Below are 22,726 nucleotides of genomic sequence, written 5' to 3'. Positions count from 1 at the left end.
TTTTGGATGGCTCCCAACTCATCAATGTTCTTACACTGAGGTCCTGTTCTTTAGGAACAGATAAGATGTATATGCCACTGTAAGTACAGAACTAAAGATTCTAGAATTTTAAATTCTTCTTTGTCTGCAAATTGTCTACAAATTAAATTAAACATCATTTAAGTGTTAGATACAGATTTAGGTCTGACAGATCACAGGGTCTAGTACTGATAATAACTTTATTCTCTTTTATATAAGATTACAATGAAATAAAATCTTATTGCATAGTACTTACTGTGTTCTTCCCCAAATGGGACACCCATGGATGACTAAACATAGTAATCCAGATGTGGCTTTCTGTCATCATATTCTGTCAATTCAAGGAAATCTATTTTCAAGAAATATTCCAGAAATTGAAAAATGCTGCCATAAGGTCTAGGTTTAATAATGAAGTATAGCCTTGAGGGAATTACTTAGCCACTCTGAGCTTTAGTTTCCTCATCTATTAAAATAAGAAAGTTGGATAAGAACAATTCTGAGTACCCTTCTGGATATAAATATTCTGTGTTTTTATGTTTTCAGGTATGTTACTGACTTTAAAAAGTTCTTTGTTGGAAATAATATCTGATTGAAGGAAATTCTCCTTCCAATTTAAGTTTCTTTGATTTTTTTGAAACTCAGCTTTAAAAAGTCATCCATGGACCATTAACAAGGAAGGAGAGAGAAGAATGATTTATGTTGCTGATATTTGTTTTTGGAGGGGGGAGGTGATGCAGTTTGGGTTAAGTGACTTGCCCAAGGTCACGTAGCTAGTAAGTGTTAAGTGTCCGAGTCCATATTTGAACTCAGACCCTCCTGAATCTAGGGCCAGTGCTCTATTCACTACACTACTTAGCTGCCCCTGTATTGCTGATATTAAAGAGAGTTTGCTGTCACTTTTTTTGGAGGAGAAGCCATGAGAAAAATAGCACATAATGAGAACACATAAGAGAATTAGATGAAATAAGCATAAGAAGTTAGATAGGAATCTAATTTCCTGGCAGGTGAACAAGCAAGGGTCATGTAAGTTAACTGTGGCTTAAAGCAATGATGAAGAGATAACCAGATAAATGATCATATTCTTCAACATGACAAATATGTGTACTACATATTTTTATTTCAAATTTACATTCAGCATCTTACACTGTAGGGCAGCTAGATGATACAGTGGATAAAGCTCTGGACTTGGAATCTAGAAGACTCATCTTCATGAATTCAAATCTGGCCTCAGACATGTACTAGCTGTGTGACCCTGGCCAAGTCACTTAATCCTGTTTACCTCAATTTCCTCATCTGTAAAGTAAGCTGGAGAAGGAAATGGCAAACCACTATAGTATCTTTGCCAAGAAAACCTCAAATGGCATCAGGAAGATTAGAATATGTTTGAAAAGTGACTCAACAACAACAATCTTACCTTGCTCAGTAAGATTTTATTTAATTACAGTCCTACATAGGAAAATAATGAGGTTGTTCTCACAGAAGCCTCTGATATGTCAAACCTCAAACCTGCATCTAGCACTAAAATAATGGATCATATAAACTGATAATGAAGAATACAGAGTGAATGGCCTAATTTCTATAGTTAAGAACATAAAGTGAGGTATACTTGTTATGTATTCCTAAAAAAATGTTCATCTCAAAGATATTTTAATTCTAGTTGGCTTTGTGCAAAAAAGACATAGATAAATGGTTTTAAAGGCTAGGGTGAGGAGTATGTAGTTTATCCTAAAGGCACCAAGTTGCCAATGGTTATTTTTGAACAGAGAAATGACATAGTTAGACCTTTGCTTTAGAAATACTGTTTTGTTGTTTATGTGTAAAGTAGATCAGAGAGGAGACTGCAAATAAGAAAACCAAAAAGGAAGTTTTTACAACAGGCCAGGTAATTAATAGTAGAATGGAATCATGAGTAGAGAGAGCAGATATAAGAAGGGTTATCGAAGTAAAATTGTCAAAACTTACCACCACCACCCCCAAAAAAGGAAGGAAAGAATGTCAGTGGATCACTAAAAAAATAAAATAAAAAACCAGAAGATTTCAGAATAAAGTTCAGAAGGTGATGAAGGGCAATATTAAAACAACCATATTAAATTTGAAATATGCAAAAGAAAAATAAGCTATACATTGTGGAGACTCATGGTTTTATATGCAGTCCTCTTTTTCTATACTTTATGTAGGGAAATTTTCATGCTTATTAATTTTCCTCAAGTTCATGATAATAAAAGGAAAATTATTTAACTGACAAGGTTTGGTAACTGATTGGATATGGGCAGGGGTTGAAGGTAAATGAAAAGTTTGAGCATGACTGAGGTTGTAAACCTAGGGTGGTTTACATGATGGTGGTATCCACTACAGAAAGGGAAGAAGGATTAGTTAGAGGAGATTAGTCAGTTGGTCAATGCAGAACTGGGCTTCAGAAAAGAGCTTCTGACTAGATATATAGGTTTGGGATTGCTCTACATAGAGATGACAACTTAAGCTCTAGATGCTAATGAGATGATTGAGAGAGGGTGTAGGAAGAGAACCCAGGAGAGTGGCTTTCTTGGAAGATCCCAATATGCTCATTAATGGAGTCAGATATGTATGATATACAGCAAGGGAGACTGGAGTGGTTAGATAGGTTGGAAAACCAAGAGAGCTTCATGAATGCTGACAGAGAAAAGTCACCCCAAATAAAGGGGTGGTTAATAATGTCAAAAGCTAAATGGAGGTCAAGAAGGATGAAGCCTGAAAAGGGCCATCAGATTTAGCCACTAAGATCGTTTTGGTAACTTTAGATAGAACAAGTTCAGTGTAGTAAACAAGTTAGAAACCAGATTGCAAGAGATAGAGAAATGAGTCAGAGTTGAAGTAGAGAGGTAAATTTAGGCTTAATGTGAGGGGGATTGGGGTAAGGGGGTTCCAAACATTTAACACTATCCAAAAGTAGAATGAATGAATCGCCTAAGAAGGAAGTGGTTTCCATCTCACTAGAGGTCTTTAAGCAAAGACTGGAAGACTACTCATCGGCAGTATTAAAGAGAAGATTCTTGTTCAGTTACAGGTTGGACTAGATGGTGTCTGGGGTCCTTTATAAATCTGAGATGCTTTGATTTTATAATCTCTAAGGTCATCTTTAGTCTCTTATAGTTTAAGAACCTATGAATATATATATTAGCATCAGAGGATTTAAAGATAGGATCTTAGAGATTATTTAATCCAACTTTTCGTAGGAAAATAAATTCCTCTATTTTCTTTGAGAACATGACTACAGTACTGATTGTTTTACCCCCTGTATTTTTGCATTTGTCTCCTTAAATATTCAACTGTATACCTAAGCAGTATACATACTCAAGGATATACAAAAAACTGTGGCTAATATTTGGTATTCCCCGGTTTAGACAGTCATTAGACTGGAGAATTCTATGAATTTCAATATGAATAAAATAAAATGAAGACAAGTTGTACAATTTTGTACTTTTGTGAGTATCCCAGTCTTTCCTGTAAGTACATGTTCAGTTAAACTATTCTCATCTCAGGTTGGTGTTTCTGGATTTTTTTGTTCATTTCCTCAGGCTGTGTTGATGGTATGGGTATGCCTGTGAGCAAAAGTAGGGAGTGTACAGTGTGTGGAAGAGGTGGAGAGGAGAGAAAGAATGTGGGCCTTCTATGTGCTTATCTTCTTTCATTGCTGTCTAAACTGGCCTCTGTTTCATTCTTGGATCTCAGGCTTGAGTCTAACCTAGCTGTACATGTGTGAGAGGTAGAAAGAGGCACCAGAGGAGAGGAGGAGGGAAAAGGGATATTAGAAGCTGAGGGGAAAGATAAAGTGTGTGTGTGTGTTTTATTAGATATGTTTTCCCTAGTCCCTTTTTGGCTTCATTAAATTTAGTTCAACAAAAACATAAAGTTCAAATAAAACACTTTTCCTGCCTTTATGGTACTTAACCTTCATACTCCTGAGTATCAGTACTTTGTTAGAAGTAATAAATTTAGAGGCATAGTAAATTTTAAGTTTTTAAAGGTAACCAGTGGGCATTTGTATTTCAGTTGCTTTTTAAAATGTTAAACTTTATATGATTAAAAATCATAACTATGAGAGAAAATGAAAAATGATACTTGCATTATAGAGTTGAGATATTTATTGAAACCATAGTTTATTTTTAAAAATATGTTCTTACTATAAACATGGCTTTTTTATAAAGGCCTTTTTTTCTGTCATTAGTAGTTTCTCAGAAACCTTAATCTCATTCTGGGCTTTAGCTGTTTTTAAAGTCTTACAGTTCATGCCAAACTTTTCCATTATTTTTCAATTCCAGGGTTCTCGAATCATTTTTCATATGTCTTTCAATCATCTGAACTCATCAGAGAGCTTCCTGTGCAGCCACTTAGATTTCTTTAGCAACCTCTCCCATTTTCTTTCTCTTAAAATATACTCAAACAAAAGCATAGTGGAGATAAAATTAAATGTTATTTTATGATTATTGCCTGAGAAGTAACTTGCCTCATCACAACTATATATATATATATATATATATATATATTAGGCAATTTGGAATGAATGTTTATATTCATCTTACTTCATTCAGTATGCAAACTATTAAGTAATATCATTATGAACCGTTTTATATTTTTTGAAGGCTTTTTTGGTAGTAGGAGAGGGTGAGAAAGAAGGAGTATGTTTAACACATAAATACTCTCATAAGGCACTCTGACTCTGACATAGCTCTTTGACTTATGAAGACACTTCATAAATTAAGTAAAACTACTGAAGTTTGGGTACATCTTACCAATAAGTCTAGATATTATTTTTCTTAATGAAAACATCTGCCCCCATATGAATATTTTCAAAAATATTGTCATGAAACTACTTAAAAGATCTTCAAAACTTATGTTTGTCCACTTTTTCAGCGAGCATTTTTGAATGCTTAGGTTAAATACAGCACTTATATGTTAGGAAAAAATCGTCATTCTTAGGAAAAAAGTGCAAGATAGAAATCCCCATCCTGAAAAAAGGTTAAAGTTTAGTTGAGCTAAGATACATACTGGTTAAACACTTAAACAATCAAGTAAGGTACCAAGCCACTTCTAAGACACAATCAAGTTCATGCATCTCTTACATGTAAATAGTTACTTTTCCATTATCCTTTTCTCCCCTCCTTGTCCCCACTGCCATTGCTCCTCAGCTTTAAGGTAGCTGTTCTAACCACCATGCTATCTTAAATGATGCTGCCACCTAGTGTCCATCTCCGGGGAAAGTAGTCAGTTGGAATGAGGAAAACAGGACCTAGCCCAAGAGAGATGAATTAAATCAAGCTTTCAAAGTGTGGTGCAGGTACCCCTAGGACTCCCTGAAACCCTTAAAGGGGGTTCTTGAGATTAAAACTGTCTTTTTAATAATACTGAAATGATTAGTTTCTAATATGGTGAATATCAATATAGTATAACTGATGCAAGGCCCTCAGTAATGAGGTCCTCAATAATTTTTAAGGGTCTAAAGGGGTTCCTAACACCAAAAAGTGTGAAAACTGCTGAGCTAAAAGTAAAGGAAAGATAGTAGATCAAAGCTAGGACTGACCATCAGAAAGTGAAATAGTTACCTGAGAAAACAAAGCAAGGTTATTGGTTAGAGACCAATTGGGCAATGAGGAATCAGACACTTTATAAGAAGCAGAGGTTAGAGCAAGCCAGTGATGTCTGCATCCAGGCAAGCTGTTTGAGAAGCAGCTACGAGGTGCAGAAAACAAGAATACTGTTATCAAGGGGACTCCTTAACCTCTCTTTCATGGTCGGTATAACCAACTCTAGCCATCGCAAGTGACAAAAGTAGCCAATGTTGGGAAGTTCATCAGGAGACTAACTTGGCTGGAATAAATTTGAGGAATGAGATTAAAGGAAACTTTGACACTAGAGAAAATAACATATGCAAGGTAGTAGAGAAGGGGAAATGAAAATGACTATAATAGGGCAGTGAAAAGACTGAAATGCCTATATTAATGGGTACATGTTGAAGCATAATGAAATGTAAGATTTTTTGTTGATGGTGTTTAGTTGATTGGTCATAGCTGACTCTGTGGGACCTTGTGTGGGGTTTTCTTGGCAAAGATACTGAAGTGATTTACCATGTTCCTTCTCCACTTCATTTTACAAATCAGGAAACTGAGGTAAACAAAGTTAAGTGACTTTTCAGGGTCACACAGTGAGGTCAGATTTGAACTCAGGTTCCCCTGACTTCAGGTCTAGTACTCTATATCTACTGGACCACCTTAGCTGCCCCTTGATGTGAGATTGGATAATCCTAAATATGGAACTAAAGAGCTTGGATTTGAAATGATAAGGGACAGAACTGATGTAGCCTCTGGACAGAACTATAACCATAGAGGGATGAGCTTAGAGAGGGCTAACAGCATTTGTCCTTCAGTGTAGAAACAATACAGCTTAACACTTAATTGGTAGAGATAATTAGCTAAAATAGAAAAGTATCATGTGTCTGTATTAGTGGAAGTTTCCCTTACCCTGAGAAAAACCTTCCTGTCAACAACTTTGAGATAGTTTCACAGGATCACCGTATCCCTTCCTCAGCCATTGCTTTCTTTCAGCCTTCACCCAATAAGCACTTCTTTATGTCAGTTGCTCTAGGTGCTTGTCCCACGTGGAAAGATTCCTAGTTACGGTTCTGCTTTTGGTAACTCTTTCAGAGTGTCAGGTCATCCCAGAAGTACCTGTGATCTCCAGGAGCTGCCACCCCCCTGCCCCCATACACACACATGAGCTGAGTCTAGGAGAGTGTAGTAGCAAGCACCCTAGCACACCCAGGATGGCCTTCTAGCACAGGTTCTTTGATCTGCTTTTAAAGGAAAGACTGCTTTAAAAAGACTCCTCAAAAAGGAGTTGACAATCCTATTTTTAATTCCATTCACTAGTTCAGGGGGAAAGGTCAGCACCCTGAACTTGAAGAAAATACAAACAGAGAAAATATAAGCAGAGAAAATAGCACAAAGATCAACAGACAGGGCTCTAACTGTCTAAGTAAAGCAATATTGCCATACATTTTACATACATCAGTGGATCACGGGAGCACAGACATCTAAGTAGTCGGGGGCTCTGAACATATGGCTACTCAGAGTCTCAACCAGGAAATCAAAGAATCCTTCTCATGAGCAAACCCCAAAAGTAAAACCCTAACTTCCCACAATATATAACAAAGACGTGGTATCTGACTGGCTGAGTGCTGAGGAGCCTGAAAATCCTCATGCCCCAGCACTAATTGGAAACTGCCCCATAGCCCAGAGGTTTATGTGCCTGTTAATGGCCAGGGAAGATCTTCAAATTCCCTCAACATTACAGAGAGCGAGACAGGAGAACTTCAAAGCCTCGTATGACCCATGCCTCGAGATGGAGCACATCCTTTCATCTTGCATTTGAGATCAGATTTTCTGTGTTAAAAGTTACCAATATACTGAAATATCAGCTTTGCCCAAGGAGAGCAGAAAGCGAGTCTGAACTTTTCCAGATACTCCAGAGAGGGAGTTCCTAACCAGACTTAACCTAGTTAAGTCTGAATGTCTCTATGTTCTCACAGTTCTCTGAACATGGCATTAGAGTATATAAACGTTCCTTTTCTCTTTAAACTCACAAATCCATCTCCCTGTTCTTACAACTTAGAATTTATGCTTAAAGGAGCATTAAGTGTTCCCAAATCCATAGCAGAACTTCACACTCCTTAGCCATTTTTTCCCATTTCACTGTGTAATTGATGATAGTGAGTTTCCCCTGTTTCATAATGGAAGCTGCTGCAGTATCCCTCAGGAGACTTGAAACCCCTTTTTGGCTTTATTTTCAATGGAAAATGGAAATTAATCCATTTTCAAACTGATGCTGGGTGACCTCAAAAGACTTAGTGGAATGCTCAGCTTAGGTTGATTTAACAAGGTTGATTAAAGATTTATATCTCACATGCTGTTTAAATTTTTCCTAATTTGTCTTTTGACTCTGTTCTGGACATCGCCTCTGCTTCTGTGAGGCTTAGCTTTTATATTCACTTGACAGTCACCTTTGATGACTCCAGATGGCATCAGGGAAACTGGTAGATTTTTGTAACTGATGAATGATTAAGAATTGACAGTGACACAGAGCTCTGCTGGTTAAGCAGGTTTATCATCATAAATGGTTTAACTGTAATTAGTATGGTTGTGTGTGAAACAAGTATTTCTATTTCTAAAATGCAATGAAAACAATTCAATTAAAAAGAATAACCATGTCTGACCCCGGGAAAGTCATTTAACCCTGATTGTCTCAAAAAAAAAAAAAAAGAATAACCATATGTTCAGTCATGGTAATGTAGGAGAAGAAAGAGGAGGGATAAGGCTGCAGGGAGAAATAGGGGGATTAAAAGGAAGAAGAGGAAAAATAGGCAGAAGAAACAGTCTGAAAGTAAAGAAGAGAAAGAGGAAAAAGAAGAGAAAAGAGGAGAGAGAAAAAAGGAAAACAGAAAGAGAGGAAGGGATAAAAATGAAGATAAGGAGGAGGAAGAAAAGGAGAGAAAAGGAAAGAGAAAGAAGAACAAGATGAGAAAAGTAAATTCCCTGAACTTCCCCTGATACACACACACACACACACACCATATGTTACATGGGTAATTATCATTGTTGCACATCACATATATACACATATGTAATTATGTGTATGTTATAAGTATGTTTCTATATACAATCACCACATCCATTAAGGTTGTTCAGCCAGCCTTATGTGCTTCTCTGCTTACTACTGACACATAAACACATATATAGAAATATATGCAGGTACAATGTAATTAAATATGTATCCATATAGTATGTTACACAGATTCTACATGTATACATGCTTGATGCATGTATATGTGAGTGAATGTATATATTTACATATGTACACACACATGTCCTCAGAGGATTTCTTTTCTTATCTCTCTTGCTTTCCTTTCTGTCTTCCCCCATTTTTTCATTTTCTCCCATCCTTTCTTCCTGTTTAGCTCTTTGGTATAAAAGTCAGGGTTGGTCAGTCACTTCTGCCCAACTTACTAATGAATCACTGACCAAATGGATTTTCCAGTATAATGCTCCTTTTTTTCCACTCTAGAAAGTAGTATCAAAGGATTTGAAATTATCTGTTTATTTTAAAATTCTCAGATTCCAATCAGATGTAGTTCTTCAGGAAATATAGCAGTGTTGGATCTATGTTTTTTCTCTGGGAATGTTTCCTCCATCACCCTAGCTGCTTCTTCCCAACTCTATTCTTTTTTTAAAAATAAGTTTTGATTGAAGTCTTCTGTCTCTTACATTATCATGGTTATCCCCAGTATCTTCCCTCTCCTCTTCCTGGAGAGCCATCCCATATAATAAAATAGTATTTTTATTAAAGTGGGGGAAGAAATTAGCACAATTGATCTTTGAAAACAATCCACAAAATGTGTAAAGTGTCTTCGCACCTGTGGACCTCCCAATCCACAGAGGGATGAGTTTGGGCTTTCTTCTCATATCTCTTCATTCAGGTCATGCTTTATCTTTGTAATTTTGTTACAATCACTTTTGATTTTTTTTTTTGGTATGTAGTTCTTTCCATTTCCATTGTTGTAGTTATTGTGTATATTGTTTTCTTGGTTCCACTTACTTCATTCTTCCTCAGGTTCATGTGGATCTTTCTGTGCTTTTCTGGATTTGTCACATTCATCATTTCTTAAAGCATAGTGATATTACATTACATTCATGTACCACAATTTATTTATCCATTCCCCAACTGATGGGCATCTACTTTGTTGCCATTTCTTTACTATCACAAAAAATGTGCTATAAATGTTTTGGGCTATAAGGAAACTTTATTCTTATTGATACCTGCCTTGGGGTATAAGCCCAGTAATGGATTCTTTGGATCAAAGGGTATGAATATTTTAGTCTTTATTTGCATAATTCCAAATTGCTTTCCAAAAATAGTTGTACCCTTTCAAAAATGTATTACATTGTTTGCTTATTTACACAACCCATCTAACATTGAGTATTTCCTTTTTTTTAGTCATCTTTGCCAATTTGCAGGTATAGGGTAAAATCTCAGGGTTATTTGGATTTGCATTTTTCTTATTATTAGTGATTTGGAGTACTCTGTCATGTGGTTGTGAATACTTTGAAATTCTTTTATGAAGTGTTTGCATCCTTTGACTACCTAGCTATTAGGGAATGGCTGTTAGTCATATACATACACACATATACACATGCATAGACATGTGTATACACATATTTATTTGTGTGTACATATATGTATATATACATATTTGTTGTTCATGTACCTTAGATACCAAACCCTTATCACAGAAATTTGATACAAAAGTTGTTTTTCCTCATTTGACTACTTCCCTTCTTATCCTAAGTACATTATGTCTGTGCCTTTCAGTTCATTCAAAAATAGCTATTTTACATTTTGTAATTGTCTCTAATTCTTTTTTATTTTTTGCATTTTGGAGGGAAATTGGGGTTAAGTAACTTGCCCAAGGTTACACGGCTAGTTTTCTTGAGTGGTTGTTAAGTGTCTGAGGCCGGAACCGAACTCGGGTCCTCCTGACTCCGGGGCCAGCGCTTTACTCATGGTGCCACCTAACCACCCCTAATTGTCTCTAATTGTTGTGTGATTAAGGATACAGTTCATAATTGTAAGATATATATAATCTGCTTCACTTCTAATTTCTTAATAATCTGAACATTAATATTAAGCTCACATATCCATTTAGAATGTGTCATGGAATATAGTGTAGGGTGCTGGTCTAACTTAAGCGTAATTTCTGGCAGTCTGTTTTCTTAGTTTTCCCATTTTTTAAAAAATCAAATAAGGAGGGTTTTTTTTTCAGATACTTTGTTTTCTACTTTCTTAAACACTGGATTGAATATTGACTTATTTTTAAAATTAAAAATATATAATATTATCTATGCTTTATTATATACTTATTTATTTTGTTATTCTCATCTCCCATATTTAAAATCTAGATTCACTTCTCTTTTTAAACAAAAGGTGAATGGTTTTATTTTTTCTTGAATGAACACAATCCTATCTTCTTCCTCATGTCTAGTATGGTTTCTTTTTATTTTGTTCTATGCTATTTGGTTTGGTAGGTCAACGCTATTCACTGTTCCCTCAGCCTTTCATTTTCCAAAAAGGAAAGTTTGTATTGGTTCCCACCTCCTTCAATCCCATTTAATCAACAAGTATTTATTGAGATCCTGGCACGTACAGTATTGTGATGGGTTTCATGGGGAGCAGAAACTAAATATGACAGGATTCTGTCTCTTGGCAGCTCATGATTTTATTTAAAAAATATATATCTGAAACAGGCTTTGTACTACTTATTGTATGTAACAATCTTCTTCTTTATCATCTCTCCAAGTGCACGCATGCACACACACACACACAGAGCTCATCTATGTGTGCTGGTTTTCAGAGTAGTAGCTAGATATAAACAGTCCCCAAAGAAAAAAATTAAATAAATAAATAAATGAATGGGAGTATATTTGCAATGTGGTTTCAAAGAAGACTTCTGATTTATAAATTTTAAAATACATACACACATACATACATACATATTTCTCTGTGCCACCTAAGACTGACTGGAAAAAATGAATTATATGAAAAGAGGATGTGTGAGCCACATTTTTTAAAAGACCTAAATAAAACTAGTTTTGACCTTAGAAAAAGAAAAGGTATATTTATGTGTCTGTCTTTTGAAGGTATGTTATTTGAGAAGAAAGACTATGTTTTTCAAAGGTTATATACCTACTGAATCACATAGAATAGGTACTCTAAGATTATGGAAATGATAATAGAACACAATATGTTTCCATGGTTCAAATTAAATTAAGAAATTAGGAGAGCCAGAGCTCCCAGAATTTTCCCTTTGAAGAGTCAAATTTCCCTTAATGAGAAGGATTTACCGCAAGATCCTGTTTTGTTTTGTTTTTTTGTCTTGAACAGGATCAGAGTTGATAATTGAATTTCAGTGTTAAAGAAATAATGTCATTCCATTTTTATCATAATCCATTTTCTTTTCCATGAACAAAGAAGGGCAACAAAATGTGATCTTACAGTCTTGCCAAAGGGCATTTACGCAATGCATACTTGCAGATATGTGAAACCAACAGTCAGGGGAGAAAGTGATGACATTTGCAGGCAAACCATTACTCTTTCAAAAGAAAAATAAAAATGTTCTTTAGCCAGTGTGGTCTCCAATCACAGTATTCCATGTTGAAACTGCACAGACTGAAGAATAGGTTCCATGACAAGAAAAAACTGTGTCCTTTGTAAATGAAGTTGCTATGATTTTTTTTTTCTGTAAAGGTGAGGTCCCAACACAATTTAGTAAATGCTATTTATTTCAAAAACTTAAGCAATACTTTTTCCTTAAGCTTTTATTCATCTCTTTGTCATATGTATGTGTACATATACATATACATAATACGTATATATACACATTTGCCTATATATGTATGCATATATATCTTAAGAGCCCCATGTCTTAGGCTTAAATAAACATAAAGGATACTGACTACATTATTTATTAGTAAGGAAGTAGCTAGATGGTTTAGTAGATAGAGTACTGAATCTGGAGTCATGAAGACCTTGATTCAAACCCTTCTTCATGCACCTATTAAGACTGTGGGAGAGTCATTTAACTTTTGTCATCTTCAATGTACTCATCTATAAAATGGGATAATAGCACCTACTCTTAGGGTTATTGTGAAAATCAACTGAGATAAAGTATGTAAAGCACTTTGCTAATTTTAAAGTGCTATATAAAGGTAAATTGTTACTATTAACAATGTAACCAAAAATAAAACTAAGATGATTGGTCATCTTTAGTGTATCAGCTATGAGAAAGATGACAGCCAGAATCACCTTTAACCATCACTACAAATGCTGTCTTCTTTTCAATTCTGGAAACGTATCCCCAGCTATTAAGCTTTATGGTGTTTCTTTCCAAGATATTATTTAAAGTAGTTCTCTCAGGAAAGAAATTTTCATGATTCTGTGAGATATGAATGACAAATTGACAAATAAAGTATCTCTAGAATAACTCAAAATACTAGTACCTCAAGATTAGCACAGTGCTTGGCACATATTAACTGACTATTGCCTCTTTAAAAAAAAAAGTAATTGGAGTTAAGTGACTTGCCCAGGGTTACACAGCTAGTGAGTGTTTGAGGCCACATTTGAACTCAGGCCCTCCTGACTTAAGGCTGGTTGTGCTATCCACTGTGCCACCTAGCTGCCTCTCTATTTTTTTGCTTTATTTTTTTTGGAGGGGGAAAAGCAGGGCAACTGGGGTTAAGTGACTTGCCCAAGGTCACATGGCTAGTAAATGTTAAGTGTTTAATGTCAGATTCAAACTCAGGTCCTCCTGATTCCAGGGCTGGTGCTCTATTCACTGTGCCACCTAGACACCCCTGCCCCTGTGACTATTGCCTCTTAAAGATACAGTAATATATATAGTCTTCATGGAAAAAGCTATTAAAGTTGGTGTTATACAAATATGAGGCAGCTGGTTCATGTAGAAATGTAGCAAAAGCTAAGACCAGAAATAAAATGGACTCGATGACTGAGTTTAGGAGTGTGAACTTTTACTTTGAGTACTAGGGAACATTTAAGATGGAAGGGAAAATGTAGATCATGTTTATAGATAAACTAGGTACATGGTCAAATTTGCAGCATTCCCCTAAAGATATCTCACTAGGTTGATATTAATCCATACTCTTTGGCTGTGGTTTTCAGCAGGTTCTATCTCCATATTGTTCAGACGAATATTATGAGAGACTTTTTATCAAATGCCTTATTGCAATAAAGTTTTAGTAAATCTATGGCATGTCCTTTGCCTGTCAGTCAATAAGAAAAGAAAATGAGGTGGATCTGCATTGATCCAATAAGAAAAGAAAATGAAATGGATCTGTGTAAATTTTTAGTGATCACTCTTTTCCTTTACAAGTGTTCACAATCCATCTATTTAATCATTCATTTTAGAAATAAGTACCAAATGCAAAACTTACTCAGAAACCAATTTCTTTGATCATTTACCTTTTCCTCATTTTTGGGGGGAAACAGAAGGTGTGAACCCCTGTTCCTGATATAACAGGAAGGGGTTGGCTGAAACAGGAAGTAGCTAATGCTGTGTATATAAGAAAAACCCCAGAGAGGCAGAGTAAGAATTTCTTGGAGCACCATGGAGGCAGAAGCAGATGCTGGGAGGAGGCTGAAAAGGAGCCTGGGAGACTAGAAGCTCAGGAGCTCAGGAGCCCCTTCCCCCTTCCCCCCTCCCCAGGCTGGATAAGGTGATTCTGATTTTTTGAACGAGGTGCAGAAGACTGAGGAAGATGACCAGGATGCAGGGACTTTGTTTGTGGCTTGGTTGAGCCTTGAATTCCTGGGAGCAGAAATTATGAAGGATTTGAGATGGATTGGACCTTGTGAACTTCAGTGTGGAGCAGGACCTACTCAGAGAGCTGGACAAGGAACTGGGAGCTGTCTGCCAGTGAACCCAGGTGACAGTGTTGAATCCAAGTAGAATCTGGGACCATGGAAGGGGATCCTGGGAATCTGAGAACCGGCCCCAAGTCAAGATGAAAAGACCTCTCCATGGGTACTGAGTAATGATGAAATTGTAGTTTACTAGTGACTTAGGGGAGGAGGGTTCTGTGTATTTTCTAATGATTGTACTTAGTGATTAATGATACTTAGTAATTGATTGCTGTATAAATGACTGATTGAGTTAACTTAGTTGCCCCATGAGTGGAAGACTTTGACTATTGTACTTTGGAGATGATTGTTCTTTGTTCAAAACTTTGTGGCCACTATGGTGGAAACTATGTGGCCATTTTAATGATAAGCAGTTGTGAATTATTATGATTTTCTATGATAAGTTGTAATATATTGAATGCTGTACCTTGATTTTTCTATGTTTTGCTTTGATTGTTATGAAATAAAGTGTTCACTATACTGTTATATATAATCAGAATCTTAAAAGCTGTTCACAGTAGCATTCTTCTGGAAAGTTGCTGGTGCATAGCATTAGAGCATACTATAATTTAATGACTTTGACTCAGCCAGGGAATAGCATTCAGTAAGTCAGTCATCATTAGACTTCTCGAATACAGGTTGAGAGAGGAGTGCATGTGAAAAAGATCGTGAGGGAAGTACAAGCCTAGTGGTAATCTTAAGAACAAGATGGCAGACAGAAAATCAAATTCAGTCTTAGGCAGCATTAAAGAAACATAGTGACTAGAATGAGGAAAGCTTTAATTCTACCATCTCACACCCTGCTTATGTAATCCCTCTAGATCTTTGTTCAATTCTGGGAGCCATATTTGAGGAAAGACAGATAAATTGATGTATTTCCTCGAAGAGGTTGGCCAGGATGTTGAGGCCATGCATAAGAGAATAGATGGCAGAAATGGGGAATGTGAAGAAGAGAATACTTGGGGTAGACATCACAGCTTTCTCAAATATTTGAATAACTCTCAGGTAGAAGAGGGAGTTGCCTTTTTCTGCTTGGCCCTAGAGGGCAGAAGTTGGAACAGTGGGTGAGAATTATTGTTTGTCCTTAGTTCTTGAAGAGGACCAAGGATATCAGGAGTTATTTAAATGTTGATATAAAAAAAAACTCCATAAAGTTGAATAGAGGAGAAATACTCCAATTTGGAAGGTAGTAGGTTCCCCCACACTGGACATCTTCAGGCAAAGGTTTCTCCATCATTTGGAGATGTTATTGAAGAGATTTTTTTTTTGTTCTAGGTGGCTTCTGAGGGCCTTTCTATCTCTAAGATATACTTGTGTGAATGGTCTGTTTAGTGGCAGGTACCCATTGCTCACAGAAGGCAAATGGATTTTTAAATTAAATTACACAATATTTGTATTAAACTATTATAATTTAAGTCTAGAGCCCTACCAAGCTAGTAATTTAATTTTGTGATCATGTCATCACTTACTTAAAGGTCTCTTGACTATAAAACCAATGAAATTTATATTTTAAAAAATTAAATTTCTTTGAGTAGTAATAATATTGGCCCAAAACAAGTGCCTGGATTTTGTCCCAGTCTGCTATAGCTCCTTTTAGGGAAACTTAGAACTTACCACAGAAGAAAGAGCTAGACAATGAAGCAAAAAGCAATAGGTCTTTATTTAGTATATTTTAACTCACATAAAGGAAGATTTGGTGATAACTTGAGATACCCAGAGGGATACAGGGTGTAAAGGAAAGAGGAAGAAGGGCACATTGTGATCACAGTCACCTAAGGAGCACAATATGTGTCCAACTTAGCCAGTAGGGAAGTCAAGGACTTTGGGAAAGTTGATTTTGAAGATCTGGCTGGAGAAGGAAGGGGACTGATGATTATGTAAGAAACTTCCTCCAGATGTAGCATTCAGGTTATACCAGACTCTTTCCCTATCTCCTTATTTGGGGCAGGCACATCTGCCTACACAACAGGGCTGCTTGGAGATATAGAGGAGGGCCAAGGTTTTTAAAAGGGGAGGAGGGAGTGTATAATTGTTTCTCTACCTCTGATGTCACTGGTTGGTATGTGTCAATTAGCTAGTAAGCTCTAAGTTTCCAGCAAAGAAGACTCCAGATATTGGGTGTGGGGTTCCAGATGAAGGGTAGGGTGAGGATACTAAATAGGAGGTGAGCACATCTGTTGCAAGAAAGGCTATATATATCCAAGAAACCAGAGGGGTTTTTTTGGACCACCACAGTTTTTGTTTTTCTTAGTTTACTTCCAAGTGACCTTAATTAACACTGTACCAAGACTATTCCCAGACTTCAACAGAATTAGCTTTGTAAATCCAGGGATCTTCTTACCCTGGCAAGGGCATATCTTGGCAGATTTAACCTAATAAATCATATCCACATAAGTGGGTTTTTTTTAAAAGGAGGGGCCTATAATATATTTATCATGTAGTATTAAAATGTACTTTAATACCTTTGTGTAATTTTAAGAACAAAACAAATTATGTTGATCTACTTGATAATGCCTTTAAGTTGAGAGTTTCTGTTACAGAAATACTAAAACAGAGACAAACTATGCATCTGTCTTCTCTGATAGAAAGTAAGCTCCACGTAGACAGGGAGGTTTTCATTTTTATCTTTGTGTCCCCAACACCAGTAATAATGCACATTTATTTATTCAGTCATTAATTGAGCTTAAAGAAGATGAAAAAGGGGCGGCCAGGTGGCTCAGCTAGTAAGAGCACCAGTTCCAGTGTCGGGATGACCTGGGGTTCAAATCCGGGCTCAGATACTTAGCATACTTAGCACCACACCCAGAAATAACTGGCCGTGTAACCTTGAGCAAGTTACTTAACCCCGATTGCTTAAAAAAAAAAAAAAAGATGAAAAGAAAGTATACCCATCTCAAGTCAAGTTCAGACCAATGGTATGGAGACCACCAATGTTAGTAGTCCTCAATCATGGCTCTTCCCAAACATTTTCAGACCTGATCTACCCACCTCATCTTTCTCCTTCTGAAACTCAGACTCTGTCCCTGGAATTCTGGGTTCTGATAGATGAGTTTTCTTTTATATGCGCAATTCTCCAGGCCACCATAACACTTCCTGGCCATTTTTGAACCATGCGCCTTCATTTACACTCCATCCAGTTTCCAGCTCATTTTTGTGCATTAAAATAAAAGTTCTTTGGAGGCAACTACAATCTTGCTTGTATTTCTCTCCTCAGCATTTAGTATGTTACCTGGTACCATAATAAGTGCTTATGAAATGCTTTTTCATTAATTTACTAATTCATAAATTCATAAGATTGCAGTACCGACAACTGAAAGAAACTAGAAATCATTTAGTTTTGAGGATGGGATCTCCATGTACCATGCTGAAGAAAGCACTATATAAATGCGAACTATTATTATCTTTCTGATCTTGGGGCAAGTCACTTCTTCCTGAGCCTTTTTATTATCTGAAAAAATGAGTGGATTGAATTAGATGAACTCTAAGGTTCATTCCAGATCTAAATCTATGACTCTGTGGTTGCATGAGTAATAATATGTCCTTTAATAAAGCCTAACAAATTGCTGAGGATTCTCTTTGCTTTGGTCTGTGGCATGAGGCTATGCAGCTTGTTGACATTATTGTTAGGAATATTGCTACCAACTCCTAGCCTTACCTCTCAGTCTGGGGAGTGGAGCCATGGTGGAACCCTATGAACACTCTTTTCATTTGAGCAAGTGATCTTGGGGCATAGGAGTCACCCATGTCACATGAGTTCACTAATATTCCCTTAAATGATCATAACTTCTTATCCTTCTACCCTTTCTTATTTCTTACCCACACTGATCATATCCTTAGTACCCACTTTGAATTTTGATCTTTCTGCCCTGCAGTACTTTCTCAGGCTATCATCCTTGCTTCCTTGCTATAATGCTGCTTTTCTTCCTTTCTCAATCCCAACCCTGTAGTTAAACACTTCACTTCAATCTGTCTTCTGCTCTTGAATGCCTTATTGCCTATCTTCTTGTCACTCATGCCTTTTCAAGCTATAGCCCTGGATTATTCCTACTATCTATCTCTTCTACTCTTATTCTCATACTTCTGAACAGTAGAGAAAATCATGCAACTGAGTTGATTGGGTTCACCACAGATTTGTAATATCTAACCTCAATTGGGTTTTCTTTCTTTCCTTTCCCCCTTCCTTCCTTTGTTCCTTCCTTCCTTTCTTCCTTCTCTTCCTTCCCTTCCTTCTCTTCCCTTTCCTTCCTTCTCTTCCCTTTCCTTCCTTCCTTCCTTCCTTCCTTCCTTCCTTCCTTCCTTCCTTCCTTCCTTCCTTCCTTCCTTCCTTCCTTCCTTCCTTCCTTCCTTCCTTCCATTTTGTGAGGTAGTTGGGATTAAGTGGCTTTTCCAGGGTAACAGAGCTAGTAAGTGTCAAATGTCTGAGACCAGATTTGAACTCAGGTCCTCCTGACTCCAGGGCTGGTGCTTCATCCATGGTGCTACTCAGCTGCCCCTTAACTGAGTTCTTACTGCAGCAAAGCATTCCTTTTACTCCTCCCTAGTTTGGTCCCCATAGAAGCTGTTCTAAACCTTATCTTTCCTCAGATATCCCCTACCTCTCCCCCACTTCCTACTCACTTAGCTGAGAACCTCACTGTATTATTACAAGGGAGAGCTTGAATCACCATTTTCATGACTCTAAGGCTAGCACTCTGTCTACTAAGCCATGCTTCCTCTCAGAATTTAGTTACCCTAGTATAGGATTGGGAAGTTAGTTGGTGCAAGTGGATAGAGAGCCAAGCCAAAATTCAGGAAAACCTGAATTCAAATTTGACCTCAGACACTTAATAGCTTTATTAACCCTGGGCGAGTAAGTCACTTAAATCTGTTTGCTTCAGTTTTCTCCAAGGAATCATGAATAGTCATAAATGACTGAAAATGACTAAATGACAAAGCAATGACATAGTATCACAGATTTAGAAATGGAAGAGATTTGAGGTGGGATAGGTCGGTTTTGAAGCCAAGTTCTCAGACTTCAGAGCCAGTGGTCTTTCTATTATACCATTCATTCTTCTCTCTCTTTTAGTGAGTTGACTACCCAAACTACTTTAAAAATAGAATTATTATTTGCTATATTGTCCAAAACAGTTTCATTAGATAGATTTTTTTTCTATACCTTAAGAGAAAAATTTGCTAATCACTGTGAATGTTTTGTGGAAAAAATTCCTAGCATTTTAATAATATGCTTATATAGCCTTACTAGGATAGGAGAAACTATGAGTTAATCTTGTAATTACCAAGCTTCACTTAATTTAATATTTTCATTTGGGGTCTAATCATGATTTGGAATTAGTATTCTTTGACTCTGACTAGATTATAATTTATTTAAATCTCATATTCCAAAGTGCATTTTTTTAATATATGAATTTGGTTGTTTTCTCTCTGAAGCATTCCATCAGGATCTAATCTTAGATATGACCAGAACACTGGACTAAGAGCCAGGTTTCTCAAGTTTTGGTCCCATTTTGGTCATAGGGATGTTATTTGGCTTTGAGCAGTTCTGTAAATCCCATGTGAAATGGGGATAATAAAACTGCTTCTTATTCATCTGACTGTGAGGTTGTGAAGATTAATTAGACAGCTTTATAAAACACTTATGAACTACTTAGGGAAAGAATTAAACTTTAAAATCTGAAAAACGGAAAAGAAAAAGTCATAATTTTAAAAGGTGATTCTACTGACAAATGAAATAATACTGCTTTTGAATAGAGAAATAGCCATCTATATAGTTCACCATAATTTAATTTTTACCTTCTCTCACTTTCCTGACCCTTTCTTGCCACTTTGAACCCTTTTTCTGTACAAGATTACAGTAAGACCTACCCAGCTTTTCATTCATTGGCCATGTTTCCTCCATAATTTAATTATTTTTAGTTGTGAGCATACAACTCTGCAGCAAACAAACTGTGAAGACAGCACATGGGAGTTGATTTTGATGTTATAATCTGATCCAAATTTAATGACAGCCATTATTGTTATACTTCATGCTAATTAGGCATAAATGGTAAGCACATAAGCACATAAATGGTCTTGCACAGCCAAACTAGGTTTCTACTGTTTTACTCTTTTTCTTGGTATTGCTGTAGTAACTTTAAATATTGTCAGTGCAACAGTTATGGCTAATCCCACATCTCTCTCTCTCTCTCTCTCTCTCTCTCCTCCTCCTCCTCCTCCTCCTCCCCCTGTCTCATTTCCTTCCCCTATTCCTCTCATTCTCTCACTCTGTCTCCCCCCTACCCAATTCTCTGTCTGTCCTTCTGTCTCACACAATTTTAAAACTAAAAGTATTGAATTCAGCTATTCAAAAAAGGAATGGGTTACAATTTGGGTAACAGAAAGATTGCCATAACTAGACTAGAAGTGAGATGAGAATAAGGAAAGTGGAAGCAGGAGGTTAGACACTGGCTGAGAGCTGTGACAGATGGGACATTGACTCCTGGAAATGCCTTGGCTATAGGCATGCCATGCAAATGAAAGAATTCCCCTTGAACTATCAATCCCAGGATATACAAAGAAATCTGAGAGCCTTCTTCATTCATTTCAGCTGACTCCTCAAATGCATTCCTTATCGCAGATCTTAAGATCTTACATTCCCTCTGTTTCCTTCCTAACCTTCCACTCCCCACATCAAACCCTAATGCTCAGTGGTTAAGCTGTAACTCATTGGGTAACCTTGGCCTTGGGTCTCTGCTTTTCTAGAGTAATGATCATTTTGAGGTTCAATCCAGTCTTGTTGACCTGGTAAATCTGTCTCCTGCCCCCATTCCTCCTGTGGTACATCTTAATTTATCAGTTTCCTTTATATCTTAGGAATTTGGTTGGAATGGGAGGAGATGAACTGCCAGTATATTTGCCTCTTTCTGTGTCAATTGAGCCATTAATTTAGACTCAGTCTTTGTAGCTTGTTACTTTTGGAGTAGTTAAATTATTTAGTCATGTGACATCAAGGACAGAAATAACTACAAAGAGCTATGAAAAACAACAACACCAAAAGCAGAGTCTTTTGTAGGCAAGTCTGTCATGGCAGATGAATCATTTTTGCGATTGAATATGGTCCATTTCATTCTAGTATCAGTCAGATATCTAGCATTTATTAAGCACTTGATCTGTGCAGTTTATTATACAAAGAACTGTGAATACAAAGAAAAGGAAAAAAAAAGTTCCATCTTTCAAAGAGCTTACAGTCCAGTGGAGAAGTGTAATGTTAATGGTATATAAGGTTCCTTGCTCCCCTCCCCCAACCATTAACAGGCCTCACCTGAAGCCCATCAAGGTAAGATTGCTCAGGGGAAGCCTGCTTACAGGAAAGTTTTCACACCTTTTGCTAATTTCTAGTTAGGCACTGAGTCAGGAGGGTTGAGAAGTGCATATATGCTCTCAGTTGATATTTTGCTTTGGGGGCTGTCTTATGAGAAGGATCTGGTGATTCCCTGGTCGAGATTCTGAATAGCCTTATATTCAGAGCTCCCTGACTACTCAGATGTAAATGCTGTCTCCATCCAGGGATGTGTGCAAAGTGTACAGCAATATTGCTTTGATTCAGGCAGTCAGAGCCCTGTCTGTTGGTCTTTATTTTTCTGCTTGTATTTTCTCTGAAACTCAGGGTGCAGACTTTTCCCCTGAACTGGTGAATGTAATTTTTAAAAAAAAGTGTTGACACCTTAAACAGCTATCTTTCCTAGGAAAGCAGATCTAAGAACCTGTTCTAGCAGCCATCCTGGGTATGCCAGTATGGTGGTGGCTACAAGAAGACAACATATAAGCAACTATGTACAAACAAGATACACACAGGATAAATTGGGTGTCGTTTCAGAAAGAAGGCACTAAAATTAAGAATGACAATGAAAGACTTCTTGCCAAAAGTGGGACTTGAGACTTGAAGGAAGTCAGGGAAACTGGCAGGAAGAGAAGATGAGAAAGAGCGTGCCAAGCATGAGGGACAGCCAGAGAAAATGCTCAGTCTTGTGAAAGCCTCGTTGTATTGCAGAGTGTGTGGAGAGAAGTAAGGCACAAGAAGTCTGCAAAGACAGGAGGGGGCAGTCAGGAAGAGTTTTGGAAGTACAAAAGAAGATTTTGTATTTGATCTCTGAAGTAATAGGGTGTCGGTGGCATTTATAAAGATGTAAAAGTGTTGCCTTTGCTGTAATGAGGTCCCAGTTGAGATTGTGTA

The 22,726-nt window shown here is 36.9% G+C and overlaps 1 protein-coding gene across 7 annotated transcripts in view; it reads left to right on the top strand.

The window, feature by feature from the left end:
• Positions 1–22,726, top strand: part of FHOD3 (formin homology 2 domain containing 3) — a 749,832-nt gene that overhangs the window by 450,986 nt on the left and 276,120 nt on the right. The window lies entirely within an intron of this gene.

This window comes from Petaurus breviceps, unplaced genomic scaffold (genome assembly GCF_028583685.1).
Source record: "Petaurus breviceps papuanus isolate PSGF00001 unplaced genomic scaffold, PetGlider_PUasm1.0 151, whole genome shotgun sequence".
In the NCBI taxonomy this organism is placed as follows: Eukaryota; Metazoa; Chordata; class Mammalia; order Diprotodontia; family Petauridae; genus Petaurus; species Petaurus breviceps.
Note: the sequence above shows the minus strand (reverse complement) of the source record. Positions and strands in the feature narration are given on the sequence as shown.